At 46.0% G+C, this 8,742-nt stretch overlaps 1 pseudogene; it reads right to left on the reverse strand.

Moving 5' to 3' along the window:
• Positions 1 to 902: 902 nt before the first annotated feature.
• On the reverse strand, positions 903 to 3,781 carry LOC119274794 (annotated as a pseudogene).
• Positions 3,782 to 8,742: the final 4,961 nt, after the last annotated feature.

Consider the following 8,742-nt stretch of genomic DNA (forward strand, 5'->3'; position numbering starts at 1 on the left):
GGTTAGGCAATATCCCTTTGTAAAAAAGGAGTACCTAGAACTCATCTAGATGAGACGTAATTTGGTCTCATTCACCTGGAAAACAAGAACGGATACAACCCACGTCAGCACACACGCATTTTATAGCATCACATCCAATGGTTATAAAAGGTGAATGCGACCAAATTAAATCTCATCTAGATGAGTTCTAGCAAAACTGTTGTAAAAAAGTATATATGTATGTCACCTTTTGTATGAGTGAAATATTCATCAGCATTGTAGTGGACATATGCTCTTTGTGCTAAATTTGATGTTTTCTACTGAACCATATTTAGTTTGTAATGGATTTCGATTCTTTGTACCAGACTAATGCTTCCCTGAGAAATAGCAGACGCTGGATCATTGCCTTAGACAATCTTCCTCATGTGTCTTTGAGAAATCATTTTTTGTACCACCTTCATTGCAATTCCTCGTGTGTCTTTGAGAAATCCTAATGCTGGATCACTGGCTCAATTTTTCCTTTTGTATCTATTTGGTGCCGCTCTACCTATATCTTTTTTTGTACCACATTCATTGCAATTATGAATACAACATTTGGTCGGACATAAGGTTGGACTGCTTTGAGTTGTTTACATGTCTCGCTTCGAGTTGTTTTAATTTTGATGAAAATGCCCATTGGATTGTTGCATCATGATGTTGTTCTTGCATCTTTGATTTGATACCTTTATTACCAGGTCGGATACGACCACACACGACAGGGGTGCGGGGTGCGGCAAGCCGCAGTTTCCATCTAGTATTACAGATGGGGAAGGGGTTTGGAGGGAGAAGGGGGTTTGGTGAAGGGAAGGGATTCACCAAATCCCACAAAAGCCCCAGAACTGTTGGGGCTTAAAAACCTCCTGAACACTAAGCAGACGATGAGAGAAGAGAACTACTTAGATAACAAACTAATCAGTCAATGTATGTAATAGAGTTGACCAAAAATCATACAGATTTTATTCAGCCCAAACTACACTTTCTCATCACAGTTTGGTCATGTCGAGATGAACTTGACGCAGTAATCTTCTAGCTCCAAGCAGTTGTGATGCTGCGCCAGTTCCAACGTGGTCAATGCATTCTTATTCGAGATGTGCTCGGCCAAAAAGTTCTCGCACGCAATCTTCAACCTCTCGAGACGGAATCGGCAGGCTGCCACGAGCATGTCTTCAACAGCAAGGACTGGGTTATCTGTACAGGGTAGCTTGTCGGTGTAGATGAAGTGGAGAACAGACCTGAAGACCGCTGCCTTCATGTTGTTGACCCGTACGATATGATGATCGTCCTCCTTGGCCGCCGCCGCTTCAACCACTTGGTATAGGACCGGTGATCGAGACGCTATCACCAACCCATGAGCACGGATGTCGCACTCCTCAACTAGGAACCTCACATCGGTGCTTTGCCCACTTACCAACAACTGCTCAAGGTGCAAACCAATGTCGGATTGAGGCACAACGACCGTGGCTCCGGCACCAGCGGTGATGGTGCTAGAACTAGTGCAAGCAGCCTCCTTGGTGACAGTGAGATGGCAGTGTACAGTGAGGGAGTCATCATGTGAGAATTTGGTAGATTTCTTGAGGGTGAACTCTGCACCCCTGAAGTTTTCTGCCTTGGTAAAAATTTCTTCTACCATTGTTATCGGCGGCAACGACCTGCCACTAGGGTCATCTATCTTGAAGCTAATTGACGTAGTGACATGGGCAGTTTCAAAACAACTCACCAAACAGAGATACACAACGAATGCCAAAGAACTGGAAGGGTATAACCGCCGTACCCATAGCCTCCAGCTGTAACCGTCAACCAGGAAAATGCCAGAACGAATTGTATTTTTGCCCACAGCAAGCAGGCTCCTCTGGACAACCCAAAAGTACGGGATTGTAAACTTGTGCGTACCATGGACTACCACCGCTGACAAGCAATCATCTCGCTTTCTTTTGTGGGACTGGAGATTGTCGGAGCTTGAGTTTGGAGCCATAATCATGTCTATTTTGTCGATGACCTCGAGCAGGAAAGAGCAGCAACTATTCTTGATCTCGTTATACTCCTCGGTCGCCTTCAGGGCGCTGTAAACATTAGGATGGGACGCTACGTATTTGATGCATGAATTCTCAAGCTGCCAACAACGGTACCTACCATGCACCATCATCAGTGTAGGTATGACAGACATATCGTCCATGCCCTCAGCCAGCACGTTCATACTGATCGGCGGCTATCATCAGGTCGCACACCATGGCCTCGTAGCGCCTTGCCGCATATTTATCTTCACTTGTTAGTATGATGCCGTTGTTGGTTGGTTTGATGGGCAGCTCGTCTGTGTAGATGAAGCGGAGCATGGCCCTGAAAGTGGAGGTACTCATGTCGTGGACGACCCTGATTATGCAGCTCTTATCCATGTGCCATCGGAAATCCGCCTCAAAAACGGGCGACCGCACGGAGAGGACAAGCTTGTGCGCATGGATCTCGATCTGCTCCACGATGAACGTCACGTCCGGCCTCATGCAGGGCTTCGCGGACTCCAATTTAGACAGCGACGCAGAAAGAAGCATGAGCAGATCGCCGGAGATGGTTGGCGGTGGCACCACGGAGATGAAGCAGTTCCTGGTCCTTGCTGGTGTGGGGTCCACCCGGAGGACATCGACAATGCAGAGGATGGTGAGGCGGTCATCTACCACGCAGCGCTCCTCCTGTCCATGGATGAACGCCTCGGGGACCGACAGCTTCCAACTCCTGCTTTCACTTGTTGTTGCTGGCAAAGCGGGGAAGGTGTTGGTGTCCGGGCTTCGCCATACTGCGGCAGGCCACCGGTGAAGCGGGTCGTCGATCCTCAAGCTCACCATGGCAGTGGCGGCGTACTTGCCGCTGACCAGCTCCAGGGAGATGGACGCCAGTCCTTGTTTCTTGAAGCAACAACTGAGGGCCCAGGTGCATTCTCCGGCCTCGAAGTCGCCGGACCTGATGATGGAGGAGTTTCTCCCGCTCACGCCGGCGAGAGCCTTCTGCTCGCTGTAACCGACGATGTGAAACCGGTGCGTGCCTCGGACTAACGCCGACCTGTGCGTCGACGCCGTCTTGTTCAAAGGCGTGGACGCCATGGCCGGCTGCTACCAGCTCAATTGCTTGCTTGCTCAGTCGATCACGTACACGGACGATGGTTCTTGTTTGCAGTATTTGATTTGATCCCTCGCCTCTGGTCCGGATCGGATATACAATGCAAGGACCCAAAAATTAGTACCGGATGAAGCGTATGCTAGGTGCAGGGACGCGCATAAGGGTTGGTTGCAGAGTTTAGATCGCGGGAGAAGGCATCTACTAGCAGGGATTAGAATCTGTCTCAGAAACAGGGGATTTTAAGCAGAAAAAGAAGGGATTTTCATCAGCCATAAACAAGCCAACATCCATACTGAATCAGCAAACGCACAGAGTACAGACCAGCTACTGAATCTGCTAACGGACAGAGCGGAACTTGCCTGGGAGTTGGAACCTTCCTGCTGCAGAGGATGAGCGAGCGTCGGCGAGGGGAAGAAGCGGCGGCGGATCAGATCGGCGGAGGAGCGTGGCCGCACAGTGAAGATGGAAAGGGATCCGGGATTGATTTATCGGGTGAGAAGACCAACTGTAGAAGGCTGTAGTCGCCGGTTGCAGCTTCCTGCCTGGAGCCCTGGTCGCCGCCTTGCTCGTCGCTGCCTCCGGGTTGCGGCGAAGCAGCCGCCGGCCCGCCGAGCGCAGCCGCCGCAACCTTTTCAGATGGAATAAAGATAGGTTTTTTTTTTTTTTTGAGGTGAATAAAGATAGGTTTCTGGACGAGCTGCTCTGGTCTATGAGAGGAAACTTGGGCTGAGGTTTTTCTGGGCCTCAGTTTCGGCCTGCTCCATCGAAATGAGGAAAGTATACTTTTCCCAATCCTCTCTCGTGGATCAAATCCCCAACTCTAAGAGCAACTCCAACGTGGGGACTCAAACACATGAATGCTTTATCCGTTTTTTGTTTATTTGGATTGGTTGCCCGTCCAGCGTCCGCGCCCTTTTGTGTTTGGGTCGGCAATACGTCCAACGCGTCGATCCATTTTCTGTCCTTGCGTCCGGCTTGTCGTGTTTTTCTAAACACTAGTAAACGTGCACGTGCAATGCACGTCTTTGCGAAAAGCAAATCATTTTTCTCGCTGAGTTATTCTTAGGTTTAAGGTGTATAATTTAAGATGCATTGTTTATGTCACATTTTCTTTCAAAGGCAATATTTACTTGAATTATGTATGCTCTCTTAGTCACCTCAAATTTGAATATATACATTGTGTTTTCTAAAAATAAAGACGACATGATGAAACAAAATAAATGACACTCATGCCGGCTTTATATTCATCCAAGACAAAATTGAGAGAGGGATCAGAGCATCTCCAATAATATGTTTGTTGGTAAATTTAGCATCTCACCAACTAAAAACGTACAAGTACTCCAATAGAGTGCATCTAGTTTATATAGTGTGTGATGAGAGAATGTACAAGGTTACTATCTCAAATCTACATGGGAGCTTGTGCATAGGTTATTGGTTCGTCCAAATACAACCTTGTTATGTCTCCTCATTTCTTCTATACACATCGTGCAAATCCTATATGGAAAAGTCTGCCAACAACTGTCTCATAAGTATTTGAGACGCCTTAACATTTACTATGTTTTCTCGTGGTCTTGGCCAGATAAAACAACCTCGCTGCCAACTACTCTTCCCCCTTTGCGTCAGCTTTCAAATGCAAGTGCGTTTAGAGGCAGCTGCTGAACATGTAAATGGAAAGTGGTGTAGGAGCATCAACATTGATCCAACAACTTGTAACACAAGAAATATCTACAATTATAATAATTCAGCATGTGCTTATCAGAAAAACAATAGAGGTTAATTACAGTAAAAAAAAGGAAATTGACCTCTATCTCAAGAACAACATGACATGTATATTGGCTATATGGCATATATTAAAGATTTAGCCCAAGATAACTTTGCCGAATCCAGGAATATATTTCCATGTCTTGGGAAAATCTCCATTGTGCCACAAGTGAGCCATTAGTGGAGCCGCTATGCAGAAACCACGTTTTGCTAATTTTCCAGTCGAAGTCATGGCAGATGATAATCAGCTCGCGTACCTTTTCTAGTAGTAACTTGAGCACTTAACCATCCCGCGACAATTTAGATCAGTCACAATTTACACTTGATTGTAGCTTCTAGATAGAAAAACAATAAAACATAATTGTGACACATAAAAGTGTTGAAATCTTATATAGCAGTGTAGTGTGGTCGTTCATTCATATGCCATAATCATCATCAATTATAATAATCATAACCCTGGTAAGCCGTGTCCAGGCAAGCTAGGTATGGCCGTAGCATGCAAACGAATTTAACATAGATGCAAGACCATAGCTAAACAAATAAGGCCGGAAACTATGAAGAACGTTCAAGTGGAAACAAGTTCTAGTCCATAGAGGACATGTGCACTTGATAATCGCGTTAGCACGTAGCATAACTGTTATGTCGGAGGAGTTGCGGAACAGGCGCCAGCATGCACCTCACATATCCCCGACGATGTACTACATGAACATAATTACCAATCCAAATGCATGCTTATCAGTCAGAAGTACTACATTATTAGGAAAGTATGCATCGAACGTAAGTTTTCCAAGCTTGATTCATTAGAACACATGAACACTTGCATATTCAAAAAAAAAATGGCATTGACAAGATGTAGTATTTTAAAAGTAGAAATGCATTGCCATGCTTGAAATTTAAATAGAGTAAAATGATTTAGACCAAAGGCCCAATATTATCCAGAAGGAAACAAAAAACCAATGTTGCTTTGGAATGCAGGCACACCCTTGAGCTCATGATGAAGCTTGATCCAGAATTTTTTTATTTTCTTAAATCACTTCACTGGCCCTCTCCAAGCAATCATATTGTATGATTTATACCTCGGTTGCATATATTAAACGAATGTTAAAATCATGAATCTTATTAACCGTGGCCAAACTTCGATATGCAACCCGCAGAAATGTTCTATTACACAAGCACAATAGTCTAATTTCAGATTCATTGAAAAAGCAAAAGCGCGGAACTACACATGTGTGATCACCATTGATGGCATAAATAGTGGCTATAATATTATCAAAGACAGTATAAAATGCATCTTACCAACAAGTAGAGAGTCATGGTGCTTTTAGCATTAGAGGTAGTAGCATAAGACCTAAAACCAACCTATTAATGTAAACATAGATAATTGTTAGACCTATTCCACATATGAATAGTTCAGTGTATCTTCAAACAACATAATACTTGACTGAATAATATACCTTCAAATGAGTCAAATAAGCTATAGTGTTGTCCTTGACAATGAAACCACCAGTTATACATGGTTCTCAGATAAGAACAAGGGCATATAATACTATCAAGGAATAGTCAGGGGATCCAACCATTAAAAAACTGAAAAGCCTAATTATTTAACATGAACCACAAGAACGCTCATTGTGTTACAAAAATGTACAGTAGAAACCTTGAGAGTTCATTAGTTTTCACCTTCCTCCACGGATGAAAAAACTGTGTATATGAAAGTCACATAATTGTTCGCATAAAGGTTGATTGGCTTTCTCCATCGCCAATTCTGAATACTTATTGATCACAGCAAAATCCAAACAAAGTTGATACAGGAAACAATGCTTTGTCAATAATTAGAGTTTTAATCGGCCCGACCCTCTTGCCTACTTGAAGACTTCAACAAGGTATTATGAAGGTCATTTTAAAATTAATTTAGAACTGTAGCATATGAAAAGTGGAAGAGGCAGGAGAACAAGGCTATGACCCTCATGTAGCTTCATGTAAAATTTACACAGTACAAGACAATCCATCAGAATTTGTGGTGTCCATTTTTTTGTCAAAAGTGTTCAAATTAGACAAGGCAAGCTAACTGCTAAGGACAATCAAAAGCTTACACAATAATGTTTCAAGAAAATGCAGAGAAAAATCCCAATTGAGCGGTATGAAACAAAATCAAACTCTGTAGTCTATTGATACAGATGCGATATATGATTGGCTATAACTAAACATGGAACAGATAGGAAAGAGTTTTGTAAAGACACACGTGCCTCTTTCATACTCGTATTAACTCCTTCCCCTCCACTTCTCTCAAAATCTCCTCTTACATCCAAACGTGGCACAATCCATCTGGATTGATGCTCTGCGTGTTCAGCATTTTATCACTGTTAGTTAACCCATAGAAAAAAGTTCTGATGACACAAGACAGTAGTTTCAGCCATGACAAAACTGTGATCAATAGTGTCATTTCAATGGTTGATTGGGAACAATTACGCTCTCCTTCCACAAACCTGCACCATCTGGATCAAACCGAATGGAACCGAACCAAAAATTTGTTCGCAGGAACAAACCTGCGGCTCCCGCGGCATCGGCGTTCTCGTCGGCTGAGGCAGATCGCGTGTAATTAGAAGCAGTATCGGCGCTGCGAATCGATGGCCGAAGCACCACGTCCTGCGGGGCAGGCGGCTCCATGAGGCCGGGTATCAGTGAACCAGGAGAGTTGCGGGCCAGAGCCGTGAGGGTCAGCCGCCACCGGCGACGTGAGGCGTGTGGTGGTGTAGGGGTGCGGGCGGAGGCGACCTCCAGCTAGGCAGGCGGCGGTGCGGTCGGCAGCAAGATGGACCGTGGACGGTCACTACCGGAACAGGGCCCTATGCCGACGGCCATATCTATGCCGACGGCCACCGTCGGCCTTGTCAGGGCTATGCCGACAGCCATATCCAGGCCGTCGGCGTAATAAAGCCGTCGGGCTATCCAGACATATGCCGACGGCCCCCGTCGGCCCAGAACGGCCGTCGGCTTACCCGAACTTACACCTACAGCGGCCGTCGACATATCTTGGCCGTCGGCATAGTTGCGGGCCCAGCGATCCCGCCGTGCCGTGCGGCTAACGGCGTCCGATCTATGCCGACGGCCGAGGCGGGAGGCCGTCGGCATAGATGCCCTTACCACGTCATCGATCCGAGGCGCACCGACCACCACCACGGCTGCCGTCGGCATAGATGCCACATCATCGATCCGCAGCGCGCCGGCCATCTGCCCTATGCCGCAGCTATGCCGACGGCTTTGCCGTCGGCATAGTTTTTTTTCTTTTTTTCTTTTTTTCTTTTTTTCTTTTTTTCATATCTATATTTTTTTCATAGTTTTTTTTTTCTTTTTTTACCACGTCATCGATCTTTTTATCATAGTTCCCTTATCCACTTCCCGGTCACCCCCTCCACTTGTTATTTTTTTCTTTTTTTTCATAGCTATATTTTATGTTTTCTTAAATATTATTATTTGACTAACTTACATACAGTACGTGTTGACAACCGGGTGGTGTTGTGGCATGTCCGAAGAGGCGGTACGCGTCTCCGGTGCGTGGCCTCCCTCACGGACGGCGCCGCCGCCGGAACTTGGAGGGGGGACACAGACGCGTCGGGTCTACACGGAGTGGATTTAGCTGCGGGTTTGGCCCGGATGTTGCTCCCCGGTGTCCCTCTGGGCCGACCCGACACAACTGGATGGAGAGGTCCACTGGTCAAAGCCCATCCGTGGGAAGTCAAAGGGCTAGATCTCGTGGTGAAACGCTAAAGGATTAGGCGGGACGGGGGCCCTGGGGGTAGCAATGCCACCGGAGCGTCGTACCGGGCCCTCATACATGCGGGGTGGTGTTGTGGCATGTCC

The sequence above is a fragment of the Triticum dicoccoides genome, chromosome 3B (genome assembly GCF_002162155.2).
Source record: "Triticum dicoccoides isolate Atlit2015 ecotype Zavitan chromosome 3B, WEW_v2.0, whole genome shotgun sequence".
In the NCBI taxonomy this organism is placed as follows: domain Eukaryota; kingdom Viridiplantae; phylum Streptophyta; class Magnoliopsida; order Poales; family Poaceae; genus Triticum; species Triticum dicoccoides.